Source organism: Schistocerca serialis, chromosome 3 (assembly GCF_023864345.2).
Source record: "Schistocerca serialis cubense isolate TAMUIC-IGC-003099 chromosome 3, iqSchSeri2.2, whole genome shotgun sequence".
NCBI classification, from domain to species: Eukaryota; Metazoa; Arthropoda; class Insecta; order Orthoptera; family Acrididae; genus Schistocerca; species Schistocerca serialis.
Genome location: NC_064640.1, coordinates 389,082,435 through 389,095,365, shown reverse-complemented (window position 1 = coordinate 389,095,365; position 12,931 = coordinate 389,082,435). Strand labels below are relative to the sequence as shown.

Here is a 12,931-nt window from a genome sequence, read left to right as displayed (position 1 = left end):
CTGGTGTACGACCCCCTTCCTGAGTTGTGTCGAGTTAATGCAGGGAGTAACTATGCAACACACGTTCGAGCGCAGTACGACTGCTGAACAGGTACCCGCAGATAGGCTTTAACAGGTAGAGGATGTGTGGATGGACACAGAACCAGAAGGTAGGTCAATGTTATCAAATATCACAAAACAGTGTTATTGCTTCACTTGCGGTCTTAGACAGCCTGTTGTAACATACTTGCCTGTATTTTTTTTGTAAATTTCTCCTATCCGTTCTAAATCGATGCACTAATTATTTATGGAACTTCCTGGCAGATTAAAAATGCATGCCGGACCGAGATTCGAACTCGGGACCTTTGCCTTTCGCGGGCAAGTGCTCTACCAGGTTCGGAGGAGAGCTTCTGCAAAGTTTGGAAGGTAGGAGACGAGGTACTGGCAGAACTAAAGCTGTGAGGACGGGGTGTGAGTCGTGCTTGGGAAGCTCAGTTGGTAGAGCACTTGCCCGCGAAAGGCAAAGGTCCCGAGTTCGAATCTCAGTCTGGCACACAGTTTTAATCTACCAGGAAGTTTCATATCAGCGCACACTGCGCTGCAGAGTGAAAATCTCATTCTGTAATTATTTATGGCTATACGGCCTGAGACGTTCTAAAGTAGTGCAGTTCTAAATCAGTGCACTAAATAATAATGGAGAAGGAGCTTTGATGTTGCTAGTTGTCATTGACAATCTTCTTGTAGTCACCCTTCCGGAGACAGTAACTAGACTTTATTATGTAACAGCTTCTAAGTAAATCTAAATTATCGATACTCTGAGAATAATTGTTGAGTGCATGCAAGACGATACTTTTTACTGTGCCATTTCTTCTAGTTACAATCACGAATGGAGCGTCTGAAGAATGACTGCATGTGGGAACTGTTATTTTCATTTTTTAATCTGCGCAATCTCGATGGGATAGGTAGGTAGGGTGCTGACGGATATTCGTAGTTTCTGCCCGGGAAGGCAGTTCTTTGGGTTTTCTAAGCAAGTTCTCACAAGATGTAAGACTTCTTTCTTCGAGTGTCTCCAAGTTAAATTTTTTACTTCTCCGTTACATTCTCTCGCCAGTCAGGTTAGCTTGCGGCCATTCACAACACCCTGTCTTGTATACTCTTGATGTCTGCTGGTAATTCGCGACTGATGACCTCAGAAGTTAAGTCGCATAGTGCTCAGAGCCATTTGAACCATTTTTGCTGGTAATTCGACGTGATATGAATCTAAAAAAATCAACAGTTATCACATATATTCCGCACAAATGTACTATATGCTATCTCTTTTGCAGACAAGCAGTAGTTTCCGAAAATGAATCATACCTGGCATTTACTTTATACAGGGTGAGAAAAATGAAACTAGCCCGGAAAATCCATTGCCTGAAACACAATGTGACGCACTCAGAAGACACGGTCAAATGTCAATGTAATTTCGTACTTACAGTCGGCGGGAATGTAAATGATTAGATTTGCAGTTCTCTACGACAGGTAGCTCGGCCATTTCTTTCCCATGGATTTTAATACTTACTCCGAATTTCTCTTTTGTTTCCTTTACTGCTTGCTCAATATACAGATTGAATAACATCGGGGGGAGGCTACAACCCTGTCTCACTCCCTTCCCAACCGCTGCTTCCCTTTCATGCCCCTCGACTCTTATAACTGGCATCTGGTTTCTGTACAAATTGTAAATAGTCTTTCGCTCCCTGTATTTTACCCCTGCCACCTTTAGAATTTGAAAGAGACTATTCCAGTCAACATTGTCAAAAGCTTTCTCTAAGTCTACAAATGCTAGAAATGTATTTTGCAGCTGTGACTTATTAAACTGATAGTTCGTTGATTTTCACATCTGTCAACACCTGCTTTCTCTGGGATTGGAATTATTGTATTCTTCTTGAAGTCTGAGGGTATTTCCGCCTGTCTGATACATTAGTCCATTAGTGTTGTTCGAGTTTAGTGATGTTACAAGGTCTGGTGGAGGTACAAGGGGTGTTAACGGCGTCAGATATTGAGAGATCACTATGACTGCACTGAGATGCCATGTTCTCGTGTGAGACAGCGTTGTTGTTGTTGTTGTTGTTGTTGTGGTCTTCAGTCCTGAGACTGGTTTGATGCAGCTCTCCATGCTACTCTATCCTGTGCAAGCTTCTTCATCTCCCAGTACTTACTGCCACTTACATACTTCTGAATCTGCTTAGTGTATTCATGTCTTGGTCTCCCTCTACGATTTTTACCTTCCACGCTGCCCTCAAATGCTAAATTGGTGATCCCTTGATACCTCAGAACATGTCCTAACAACCGGTCCCTTCTTCTTGTCAAGTTGTGCCGCAAACTCCTCTTCTCCCCAATTCTATTCAATACCCCCTCATTAGTTATGTGATCTACCCATCTAATCTTCAGCATTCTTCTGTAGCACCACATTTCTAAAGCTTCTATTCTCTTCTTGTCCAAACTATTTATCGTCCATGTTTCACTTCCATGCATGGCTACACTCCATACAAATACTTTCAGAAATGACTTCCTGACACTTAAATCTACACTCGATGTTAACAAATTTCTCTTCTTCCGAAACGCTTTCCTTGCCATTGCCAGTCTACATTTTATATCCTCTCTACTTCGACCATCATCAGTTATTTTGCTCTCCAAATAGCAAAACTCTTTTACTACTTTAAGTGCCTCATTTCCTAATCTAATTCCTCCAGCATCACCCGACTTAATTAGACTACATTCCATTATCCTCGTTTTGCTTTTGTTGATGTTCATCTTATATCCTCCTTTCAAGACACTGTTCATTCCGTTCAACTGCTCTTCCAAGTCCTTTGCTGTCTCTGACAGAATTACAATGTTATCGGCAAACCTCAAAGTTTTTATTTCTTTCCCATGGATTTTAATACTTACTCCGAATTTCTCTTTTGTTTCCTTTACTGCTTGCTCAATATACAGATTGAATAACATCGGGGGGAGGCTACAACCCTGTCTCACTCCCTTCCCAACCGCTGCTTCCCTTTCATGCCCCTCGACTCTTATAACTGGCATCTGGTTTCTGTACAAATTGTAAATAGTCTTTCGCTCCCTGTATTTTACCCCTGCCACCTTTAGAATTTGAAAGAGACTATTCCAGTCAACATTGTCAAAAGCTTTCTCTAAGTCTACAAATGCTAGAAATGTATTTTGCAGCTGTGACTTATTAAACTGATAGTTCGTTGATTTTCACATCTGTCAACACCTGCTTTCTCTGGGATTGGAATTATTGTATTCTTCTTGAAGTCTGAGGGTATTTCCGCCTGTCTGATACATCAGATGGTAGAGTTTTGTCAGGACTGGCTCTCCCAGGGCCGTCAGTAGTTCCAATGGAATGTTGTCCACTGCCGGGGCCTTGTTTCGACTCAGGTCTTTCAGTGGTCTGTCAAACTCTTCACGCAGCATCGTATCTCCCATTTCATCTTCATCTACATCCTCTTCCATATCCATAAGATTGTCCTCAAGTACATCGCCCTTGTATAGACCCTCTATATACTCCTTCCACCTTTCTGCTTTCCCTTCATTGCTTAGAACTGGGTTTCCATCTGAGCTCTTGATATTAATACAAGTGGCTCTCTTTTCTCCAAAGGTCTCTTTAATTTTCCTGTAGGCAGTATCTATCCTACCCCTAGTGAGATAAGCCTCTACAGCGTTATCGGCTCCTAACAGAGTTTGGAAGGGGTCTCATTGTGGGTATGGTCGAATCGTGCAATATGCCGCTTTCTAGGGGCATTTGGGTGCAACAGTGGCCCAATGTTGGGCTGCATGCCGACATGAGAGCAGCTACATTTATCGTCAAACTTCCTGTCGACCACGTCTGACCACCACAAGAATGGAGCGCCATATTACATTGTAACCCCTTCACATCTATGTCTGTCATCCGAGAACAAATAATGTATTTTCTTCATCATTCCGTGTCATCGTGACCATTGGTCGGAGACTAGCCACAGCCAGACTAGAGAATTACCATCCCACGCGTAGGCTACCGATAACACCACAACACAAACATCTGCGTTTCGAATTGTGCCGTGAATGGGAAGCGTGGACTGCTGATCAATAGTGTCGTGTTGAGTTCAAGACTACCACGGATGACCACTGTCTGCGAGTATGGAGGCGACCTGGGGAAAGGCCTCTTTCTACCAATATTTTGAAGCGGCATAACGGTGTCATTTTTGGCGTCATGGTATAGGAAGTCATCGGGTATGTGTCAGCATTGAATCATAACTGTCACAGAGTAATATGTATCTCTCTTTTCTCCCTACAAGGTAACGGCGAAATGTCCGATGCTTTAAATCACGGAAACCGTGACGGCTACGGCAATGTGCGAATCTCGATTACCCTCATGAGTAAAGGTCTTAAGTAGCGGAGGTCTGTTATTGCTTTCCTTCGACCTATTGGCGACGAAGGACACATGTACAACTGTATTGTATGAGTAACTGTTATTTTTAGTTTTGTTGTGCAATGTCCTGTTTATGTGACAACGGATCAGTTCGAAGTGGAACACGGGGAAAGAATCAAAGAGTCAAATGTTGTGTTAGAACAAAGTATACACTTTGCGAAAGAAACAAAATGAGCCATCGACCTCAACATCCCTAACCAATCTGCTGAATAACATCAACATTACGTTATCCTCTCTCACAATAAGGGATTGCAGAATGGTTTAAAATTATAGCGTGGATATCGAGCGCACACCTTGGTACTCAATACATGTAAACAGAAATATCGTCCCCCACATCACCGAAAATATCGTTTGACGATTCGAACTGATTATTTAGGTATCGAGAACCACCACTTCAAAAATTTTGAACGATATTCACCACGAATATAGTCATTTTTTAGTGTAAAATTTGTGTATTATATTTCCAATTTAAGTAAAACTCACACAGTACTTTCCTAAGTGTAATAATAAATTTACGAACTAATAATGAAAAAACATCGCTCTCCTATTGCACGCCAATATGTCCATGATACCGTAACATCACGATCTACAGTTTTACATTCAATAAGACCAAGAAGTAAGCACAGATGTTTTATTTCACCGCTTGGTAAAAACAATAGGTACGCTCCGTTCTGCGTGCCGCCTCAGGTTAGCATTATATGTATATCAAATCAATATGCATTCAGACGCGTGGAGCTATGTACAAGCCGGAGACCACTTATTGAATACAACAGAAAAAGAAACAGATAACCAAGAGCAGCTGGTTGAATTTTTTTTCGTTGTTATAGTAACGGTTCGCGAGGAACAAAGTACTCTCCTAAACGATAACCTGTACTGAAAGGTAGCCTAAGGGCGAACACTTGTAATGGTCTCAGCAACGAAATCTCCTATTTAAGCCTCATGCAGGTAACGAAACCAGGTTCATCACAGCTTTTGAAGGCGTGTTGTTTGTGTAAGCATTATCAACTTCGATGTTGTGGAATGTGAAATGAAGCTTAAGGTAAAATATGAGCAACAATGCGAAACACAAATATATGTATTCACTTCTTCACAGGTTTCCTTAAGGAACTTGATTACGGACGTATTATGGCTCATTAAAAAGTCTAGGAATAAAGAAACTATTAAACATTGCGAGAATTTTTATTCCGAAGCTTCGAAATTTCAAACACTATAGCAGGCTGTGTAAATCTTCACTGATCGCCTTTGGTATTGTACTTTGCACGCTAAATCTGGAGGCCGGATCAGTAGGAATTATCACTCAATTTATATTACCTATAATATCAACAGGAGAATTAACTATGCACTATATTTCTGGGCATTACCTTTGCTTCTCGGTGCACCTGCCAGCGTTGCGCAGTTTTCTGTACACTTTCGACTGAGGTGCAATCCACGCTTGTAGTGTTCCTTTCACGTCTTGGTCAGAGCTGAACCAACAGCCACTAAGGGCGCTTTTAAGAGGATAAAACCTGTGGTATCGCGAAAGAATGGGACCGGAATTATTCACAGGATGCTCCGTATCTCAAAACCACGATTTCTCAAGAGCGGACACTACAATGCGGTCGCTCTTTGTCATGCTGCACAGAAGCTTTATTTCAGAAAAAGTCCGTGACGTGTGAAGCTTGAGTTTATTCGGCGTACAAAATGTTCAAACAGTTTATGAGAATTCAGCCGGGTGACGTCTTCGACAACCGCCGATATTTCGACAGGTGTACACCCTGTCGCCGGCCAGTGTGGCCGAGCGGTTCTAGGCGCTACAGTCTGGAACCGCGCGACCGCTACGGTCGCAGGTTCGAATCCTGCCTCGAGAATGGATGTGTGTGATGTCCTTAGGTTAGTTAGCACTTCTATAAACAGACAGGTGGAGCTCCGATGGGGTGCCCTTTTCCACCTATTATTGCCAATCTGTTTATGGAAAATTTTGAGGAATAAGCACTATAGACAGCGGCATTGAAACCTGCGTTCAGATATGTAGACGCCACTTTTATTATTTGGCCTCACTGAAGTGTGAACTTAAACACCTTTTTAGAACACCGGCGCCGGCCGCTGTGGCGGAGCGGTTCTAGGGGCTTCAGTCCGGAACCGTGCTGCTGCTGCTGCGGTCGCAGGTTTGAATCCTGCCACGGGCATGGATGTGTGTGACGTCCTTAGGTTAGTTAGATTTAAGTAGGTCTAGTCTAGGGGACTGATGACCTCAGATGTTAAGTCCCATAGTGCTTAGAGCCATTTTAGAACACCTGAATTCAATCGACTCGAATATTCGCTTCACTATGGAGGTGGTAAAAGATGGTTGCCTTCCATTTCTTGATGTGTTGGTCAGGAGGAAGGTTGATGGTGAGTTGGGACATGCTGTTTGTAGATAGCGAACTTGTAGTGTCACCGCCAGACACCACACTTGCTAGGTGGTAGCCTTTTAAATCGGCCGCGGTCCGCTAGTATACGACGGACCCGCGTGTCGCCACTGTCAGTAATTACAGACCGAGCGCCGCCACACGGCAGGTCTAGAGAGACTTACTAGCACTCGCCCCAGTTGTACAGCCGACGTTGCTAGGAAAGGTTAACTGAGAATTGCGCTCTCATTTGCCGAGACGATAGTTAGCATAGCCTTCAGCTAAGTCAATTGCTACGACCAAGCAAGGCGCCATTTATCCTTTGCTATGTATCTAATGAAGTATGTACAGTAACAAGAACAATGTTCACCAATTGTGGATTAAAGTTAAATATTCCAGCAGCTACGTACTTTTCTTTATAGCATTCATTACGTATCCTGTTTCAGACCTCACGCCAGCCTGCGTGAGTTTAAGCGCGTGCCTTTCTGTTACCCGTCACTGTGGACTGGCTGTCTTGTCAGTCCACAACAGAACTCATACTGACTTATATGTACAGGCTGATAGTTGCCACCATACTGTGCCGCCTGAAGGGGTACCTCATACCTTGGTTCACAGGGCCCACGTCGTATTAGACGCTGAGAGTTTGTTATCTGAGCTAACTCGTCTTGGGTATGTTTATAGTGAAAGACAGATCAGATGTGCGTTGCGTTATCGGCCAACCGTGCACCAGGTGAGTGATGATACTACCGAGGTGGCATCAAAGTATAAGGCCATTTTGCCTTACGTAGGGAGTGTTTTCGTCAGGATTTGTCGTATTTTGCTAAAGTACGATGTGAAATGTGTTCTTAGACCACCATCTTTAGGTTTCGTAAAGGATGATCTTGGTTTGTGTAAGGTGGGTGTCTATCTTTGCAATTGTGGCATTTCATATATTGGTCAGGCTGTCACGACCGTGGTGGATCGGTGGGCTGAGCATAAACATCACACGCTTACAGCAGCTTAGTAAATCTGCTATTGCAGAACATTACTTTGGCACCGGTCATGCAATGGCAAATAAAAACTTGGAGATTCTGGCGTACACTTCCGGCTATTGGTATCTTATTAATAAGGAAGCAGTTGAGATTATATTAGCGAGTGACTTTATAAGTAGGGATGGAGATTTTTGCTTAAATTCTGATTGGAATCTTGCTCTCTTCATAGTCAAACAACAGAGGAACAGAGTTAATGCTGTTTCAACCGTAATTTCTATTCGTTATCGACAATTTCTGATGTTGATCGTCTTTGGTTGCGTGGTGGCGCTTGTATTTACAGTGTGTGTGTGAGAGAGAGAGTGTGTGTTGTGCGTGTGTTGTCTTTCGGCATATCAAATTTCTATTTATTAAATTTCCTTGTACAGCGCTCTCTCGTTGTACTTGTGCCTTGGAAATGGCACGGTGTGCACCTCTCGAACTATCGGCGGCTGTCGAAGTCTTCACCCGTCGGAATACGAGTAAGTTGTTTGGACAGATTTTGACGTGATATTCGAAATACGGACTTCATCTTGATGTAATGTACAGTTATCTATTTTTTGTGGAAAACTGCGACTACAATGTGTATGGCATGTGAACTTCATATAAACAGCAGCCATGCCACGGATTGCGCTGCCCTTCCCGTCGGAGGTTCGATTCCTCCCTCGGGCATGGGTGTGTGTGTGTTGTTCTTAGCATCAGCTAGTTTAACTAGTGTGTAAGTCTAGGGACCGAAGACCTCAGCAGTTTGGTCCCTAAGGAATTCACACACATTTGAACATTTTTTTTTATAAATCGCAGGATTGGAAATAGTATATTTTGAGAAAACTTTGAATTCTATTTCGACAAAATATGTTCTAATAATCCTTTAAAAAAAGACGTTAGTGTAACAGACATTTATCAATACAACAGCTTCCATTAGACTCTACCGAGATTGCGGCAAATCAAAAGAGGTGTCAGGTAAGTAGATTCCACTACCAAACCCATTCCCAGCAACCATAGAAGATTTTTTCAAATTCTTAAAACGAGAAAACAACGATAGAATATACGTGCTGAAATGGTTCAAATGGCTCTGAGCACTATGGGACTTAACATCTGAGGTCATCAGTCCTCTAGAACTTAGAACTACTTAAACCTAACTGACCTAAGAACATCACACACATCCATGCCCGAGGCAGGATTCCAACCTGCGACCGTAGCGGTCGCGCGGTTCCAGACTGAAGCGCCTAGAACCGCTCGGCCACAGCGGCCGGCCTACGTGTTGATGAAACACATCTATAGTACCTAGCTTTCGCTGATGTTACTATATTGTTTGTCTTTAGTGCACACCAAATTTGGCAACAAATTGAGGAACTTAATAGTTCTGTGTTTAGGGTAATGGAAGCCAGCGACTGGACGGACAGCAGAATAAATAAACAGAAGAGTAATTATGGCCTGGAATTCTTTCGATAATCTAGCGTTTCCAGACTAAACTTACAGCCTGTCTGAGACGGTAAGTTCGCAATCAGACATGAGTCGGGAAACGCTTCATTTCCATATTAGAGCTCAGCTTCGACAACTCTTCAACACATTAATAATGTACTGTGAAAGGAAGCATCATCCCTGAACAATACATTTGAACTACAGTGAGGGTTGACACATTGATGACTGAAACATTTACAGAAGTGTACCCGTGCCGGAAAATCAGCTGCTCATAGCGCCTGCACATGATGTACGTGCTACGTGTACAGCAGTTTCTCAGTCTCCAGACAGTCATGTTCGACATTACTTGTTTCCACTGTCTTACACTGACAGTAGGACTGTCGTCAACTTTACGAAGAAGTTCCTCCTCCAATTGAGGTGCGCTCGTCCTTCTAGGCCTTCCCCAATCGCGAGTGGAAGGCTTAAACGCCCCATGCTTCCTAAGACGACGATCAATTGCTTCAAACGTTCTCTTGTCGGGGCACCGGTGTTCTGGAAATCTCTCCCGATACAAACGTAGAGCACCTACGCCATTACCATACGATAATTCTTACAGCAAACGGGCAGCTGCCAAGTCCGCATCTGAGTACACTTTCATTGCACCGTACCGGAAACCAAGTGAGTGTTGAAATCTAAACAGCTGATGCTACGTGCTTGATGCTAGTAGAACACTGTAGTTAGCTGCATGTCAATACAAGCAATAAAGTGAGTAATTTGTTAACATTACCTTGGCTGAATTGGAACAGCAAATACTGGCAGTGAACTTAAGAATTATGCTTACTACATTTGCTGACCAGTCGTAACCAAGAGGATATTTTGAAAATGTTATGAAAGAAAACGTTTCAGGTAATGCTCGTTCGTTCTGTTTCTGTGTGTTTCCCATGATAAATGGGATTGTGAAAACAAGTACAAAATGAGTTCCAGCATGGGACTAAGGAGTCTCGAGGCCCATTTAGATATATTTTATTCCTCTGATCATACATTTCGTTACATCCTGTATAACCAAATTTGGCTTACGGCAGTGAGACATGGAAATTGGGCGCGAAAACAATGGACAAATGCACACTGGGAATAAAAGATGAGAGGCAAAAAGTCAAACAAATGGATCAGGGAGCAGCCTGCAGCGCAAGGCGTAATTGTCATTGTAATGAAAATGAAATGGTGATTTGCGGGACATATAGGAAGGTGAACGGATGGTAGATGGATCAAGGAAGTTCTTTGTTGGGATCCAAGAGATAATAAAAGACTGGGACTTACACTTGATGGGTGATGTGTAGAGGACATGAAAAAACATGAGAGCGCGCATCGTTGAAGTCCGTAATGCATTAAAAGATCTAAAAGAGACTTTTATCCCGTAGTGGTTGTCAAATGTCTGATAATGATTATGTTCACACTCGCCCGCTCCTAAGAATCGTGTTAAGAAACTGTTCAACGTTTGGTGATAGTAACGGTTTTCTTCCTATTTCACGTCTGCCTTACAGCTTTGAAGTTCATTTGTATCCCTCTTTTCCGTAATGCAAAACTGTCCACAAAATGTGCTAAAACCCTATGAAACAGCGTGTTGTTCTTTCGAACAAGTGAACAGGTAGAGAGTGACGCAAAAATCACCTGAGTAATGAGAACATTTCACATGCGGAAACAGTAGTGCCATCTGCGTGTTGACACGCAAATAGCAATAATGACTATGCACAAAAACACATTAAAATTGAGGACACTTCTTAATTTCCATTCTGAGATATTTTTAAATATTCGAACAGTTAAAAATTGTTCAAATGACTCTGAGCACTATGGGACTTAACTTCTGAGGCCATCAGTCCCCTAGAACTTAGAACTACTTAAACCTAACTAACCTAAGGACATCACACACATCCATGTCCGAGGCAGGATACGAACCTGCGACCGTAGCGGTCGCGCGGCTCCAGGCTGTAGCGCCTAGAACCGCTCGGCTATTCCGGCCGGCTATTCGAACAGTTATTACACTTTTGAGAAACTGTAAGAAAAAATTGTGATGTACGTACTAAAATAATAAACGCACCGCTGTTCTGTTAGAGAAATTATTCACCCCGCTCAGCTCATGGATTTCGCAGCACTAGTGGAATGTCGGTGGAGTCACCGCAAAGATCAAATGTGGTGGGTATAAAATGATAACGGATCAACTTCGCATTGCGCCCGTAGATTGGATCATTAGAGCTGCAGATAGTAAGTAGATGACACGAGGCAAAATTGCTGAGGTGAAGCCTTAAGATTGAAAACGATGATACAGAGCAGTGTGCCTCTTTGCACTAAAATGACGCTGTGGTCAACACACTTGGGTCCGTTATCACCAGAAAGTCCCCTCTCTGGCCATGCTTAAATAGAGTATGTACCATTTCTCAAACTACGACGAGCGTTCACACGAAACGCAACACTTTTTTTTTTCTCGGTCAGTTTCGTTTGAAAAAATTGTGGACTTTATTATAGTACGTCATGGAATATTCCCGCTTCAGCTACTATGGTTTCATGAAGTTCTGAGAGGTGGCGGCGCTATCTGTAGCATTAAAAGTGGCGTCTATAACAGAAGCGTATTCCAAGCAGAGAGCTGTCATTGAATTTCTTTTGGCGGAAAACCAGAGCATCTCAAATATTCACAGGCGTTTGCAGAATGTCTTTGGACACCTGGCACTGTACAAAAGCACGGTGAGTCGTTGCGCGAGGCGTCTATCAACATCGCAATAAGGTCTCGCAAACCTGTCCGATCTCCCGCGTGCCGGCCAGCCGCAAGCAACTGTGACTCCTGTATTGTAGGAACGTGCGGACACTCTCATTCGAGGTGCTCGACGGATGCAACCGAGCTTCTCCCTCGCCATGACAAGGCAAGGCTTCACGCAAGTCTGCGCTCCCGAGCGGAGCTCTCACGAAACTCCACTGGACTGTTCTTCCTCATCCGCCCCAAAACCCGGATCTCGTACCTCCCGACTTCCATCCGTTTGGCCCAATGAAGGACGCACTATGCGAGAAACAGTAACTGAATGATGGGGAGGTTATTGATGACGCAAGACGTTGGCTCCGACGTCGACCAGTGCGGGCATACGGGCCCTTCCAGTATGGTGGCGTAAGGCCGTCGCGAAAACGGAGATTATGTTGAAAACTAGGGTTTTGTAGGCAAAAGAGTGGGGAGTAATATGGTTTATTGGAATACTGAATACACTACTGGCCATTAAAATTGCTACACCAAGAAGAAATGCAGATGATAAACGGGTATTCATTCGACAAAATGTAGGGTTTCGCAGGGATCGAATGAAGGGTAGAGCCACGGGTCGTAACACATCTGAGATGTAACGTCCACTGTTCAAAGTGCCATCAATGCGAACATGAGGTGACCGAGACGTGTAACGAATGGCGCCCCATACCATAACGCCGGGTGATACGCCAGTATGGCGATGACGAATACACGCTTCCAATGTGCGTTCACCGCGATGTCGCCAAACACAGATGCGACCATCATGATGCTGTAAACAGAACCTGGATTCATCCGAAAAAATGACGTTTTGCCATTCGTGCACCCAGGTTCGTCGTTGAGTACACCATCGCAGGCGCTCCTGTCTGTGATGCAGCGTCAAGTGTAACCACAGCCATGGTCTCCGAGCTGATAGTCCATGCTGCTGCAAACGTCGTCGAACTGTTCGTGC

At 43.6% G+C, this 12,931-nt stretch overlaps 1 protein-coding gene across 3 annotated transcripts in view; it reads right to left on the bottom strand.

Annotated features, from left to right (window-relative positions):
• The window catches only part of LOC126470226 (uncharacterized), a 44,537-nt gene extending 38,613 nt beyond the window's left edge, over nt 1-5,924 (bottom strand). For all 3 annotated transcript variants that reach the window (XM_050097911.1, XM_050097912.1, XM_050097915.1), the window contains exon 1: nt 5,791-5,924. The gene's annotated coding sequence lies outside the window, so the exon portion shown is untranslated. The remainder of the gene's footprint in view (nt 1-5,790) is intronic.
• Between the last annotated feature and the right edge of the window lie 7,007 nt (nt 5,925-12,931).